The sequence below is a fragment of the Orycteropus afer genome, unplaced genomic scaffold, assembly GCF_000298275.1.
Source record: "Orycteropus afer afer isolate SDZICR_OR568_19922 unplaced genomic scaffold, OryAfe1.0 scaffold01116, whole genome shotgun sequence".
NCBI lineage: Eukaryota > Metazoa > Chordata > Mammalia > Tubulidentata > Orycteropodidae > Orycteropus > Orycteropus afer.
This window is the reverse complement of record NW_006922703.1, coordinates 244431-247522: the sequence shown is the minus strand read 5'-3', so window position 1 is coordinate 247522 and position 3092 is coordinate 244431.

Below are 3092 nucleotides of genomic sequence, written 5' to 3'. Positions count from 1 at the left end.
TTGATTGTGCTCATCAGGAACCTGTACATAGACCAGCAGGCTGTTGCTCAAACAGAACAAGGAGAGACTGCATGGTTTAAAATCAGGAAGGGAGTGCATTAGGGTCATATCCTTTCACCATACTTATTCAATATGTATGCGGAGCAAATAATCCGAGAAGCTGGACTATAAGAAGAAGAATGTGACATCAGGATTGGAGGAAGGCTCATTAAAAAATCTGCGATATGCAGAGGACACAACTTTGCTTGCTGAAAGTGAGGATGATTTGAAGCACTTACTGATGAAGATTAAAGACTTCAATCTGCAGTATGGATTACGTCTCAACATAAAGAAAACAAAAATCCTCACTACTGGAGCAATAAGCAACATCACAATAAATGGAGAAAAGTTTGAAGTTGTTAAAAATTTCATATTACTTGGTTTTACAATCAACACCAATGGAAGCATCAATCAAGACATCAGATGATGTATTACACTGGGAAAATCTGCTGCAAAAGACCTCTTAAAGTGCTGAAGAGCAAAGATGTCTCCTTGAAGTCTAAGGTGCACCTAACCCAAGCTATGGTATTTTCAATCACCTTGTATGCATGTGATAGCAGGACCATGAATAAGGAAGACCGAAGAGTTGATGGTTTTGAGTTGTCGTGCTGGTGAAGAATACTGAAAGTACCATGGACTACCAGAAAAACTGACAAATCTGTCCTGGAAGAATTGCAGCTGGAATGCTCCTTGGAAGTGAGAATGGCCACACTTCGTCTCACATACATTGGTCATATTGTCAGAAGGGACCATTCCCTGGAGAAGAATATCTTGCTTGGTAAAGTGGAGGGTCAGCAAAGAAGGGGAAGGCCCTCAACAAGATGGATTGACACAAAGGCTGCAATGATGGGCTCAGGTATAGCAAGGGTTGTGAGGCTGGCACAGGCCTGGGCTGTGTTTCATGCTGTTGTACATAGGGTCACTATGACTCAGAGTCAACTCAATGGTACCTGACAACAACAAGAAGTTATCTATGTGTCTGACAACTATCCTAATCTTCAATTCACTTTGTATGTAATACTCCATGTTCTGAACTCTGTAGCTCTGCTTCCCATCTTTGTATAATGATAGATCTCAAAAACTTGAAAACGAGTAATAGTACAGACTCTAAAGATAAAAGGAAGTTAGCTCACTCACTTAATAGCCTTCAGAATGTCACTTCAGTATTTCCAGTCTCAATCAGCCCTTTTAGAACTCTATCACTATCTCATTCAGGACTATATACCCCAGGATGTTTGTGTAATATAAATTAATAGGCACCAATTGGCATATCATTTTATAATGCCTACACTGTGAAAATGCAGTGAAATTTCCTATTTTTCTCTTTTCCCTTCAGCTTCCTTACATCTGCTGTATATTGCCCTGGAGGGGGGAGGTAAATCAACATTGACATAAACTTCACCCTTGTCTGATTTTAATTTCTGTCCAATTTAGAGCCCAAAGTGGTGGGTAAAGCAAGTCTGAGACTTGACTGCAAAGATAATAAGCAAGTTGAGACTGGTAGGGCAAAGCAAAGAAGCTGACCGGCCAGTCAAAAGCCTCTTGACAGGTTATGGGTTACCTAACTTTTTGATCCTGAGCAAGTTAATTCACCATTCCAAGCTTCAATTTTCCTGTTTACAGAATGAGCAGTGAGACCAGATGATCTCTAAGGTATCGCTGAGCTGAAATATTCCAATTCCCACTGCAAAGATAAACCAAGACATTTCTGCTTAGCAAATATCAGAATTTCATAATTGGAAAGGTAACCAGTATTGGGAATGTGCAATCCTGTAAACAGAAAAGGTATACCACAGTGAGGTCAGCATTAGTAGGAAGGTCATGATTCTGGTGTGCGACTCTGAGTAAATCACTTTCCCTCTCAGGGCTTTTTTTTTTTTAAACATATTTTTTTTTTCTTTTTACTAGCCCAAACCTAACCCAGTCTCCTTCCCTCCCTGTCCAGTAAACTTCCCCCGTGCCCCTCATAATCATGCACTGCTGTGTGTCTTGCATTTCCTCCCTGTGAATGTTGCCCCTCTGGTGCCCCATGGTCGATTGCTCCAAGGGATGCATTTCCATAGAGTATGTGGGTGTATCACCCTGGGTTGAGTGGTCTGTGTGTACATCTTGTTTACTATTGAGCTGAGAGCCAGCCCATGGGAGTAAGTTTTATTCTAGGCCCAGAATGTATCTTAGGACCATAGTATTGGGGGGGGGGGTCTCACCAGACTCCATCCAACCAATAATTCTGGTAATTATTGTATTTTTGGATTTTGTTCCACATTTCTCCTCCCACTCTGTCCAGGATCTCCAGATTTGATCCTTTCCTGAGTGGTTGGCATTGGTAGCTGGGCACCATCTAGTTTTTCTGGTCTCCAGGGCCATCATGTCTTAGGGCTGATTGCTTCCAAATGCCCTTGTTTTTCTGCATTCTTCTTTGCTTCTGATGATAGGAGACCATTAGCTGCATTAAGATGGCCACTTGAAAGCTTTTGAGACCCCAGTCATTAGTCACCAATGTAGGATAAAGAACAAGATTTTTATATATTTTGTCATGCCAATTGAGTCTGGTGTCTAATACTGTGGTCCTGAGTTGGAAGATCCATTGTATCTCTCTACTACAGTGTCTGAGTGTCTCTGAGGGATTACTCTGTCTGTCTTCTGTTGTTTCTGTAAGGATTGGAGGTATTTTGTATCACTGGTATCTGTGCAAGATTAGTCTCTGCTGAATCTATCCTTGGTCTAGATTATACTCCTGTTCACTGACACTCATCTGATCCTCTCAGATGTTTATGTGTTTGTCTGTAGCCTGGTGTTTGGTGCTAATGGTAATGCAGTATTTTGGATATACTGGTTGATATTAGCATCTGTCATCTATCTCTTAAGTGCACAGTTTGTTGTCTTCCCTTTTCCTAATGCTATAAGGGTGGTCACAGACTCTTTCTATTCCATCCCTCCCCTTGCCCATGTCAGCATGTGACCCCCAACTAGCCCAAAATTAATCCCTCCCTTTCCCTCCCCATCCCAGTAATATACAAAGTGAGTTCCCTTTCTCAAGCAAACTCTTCTTT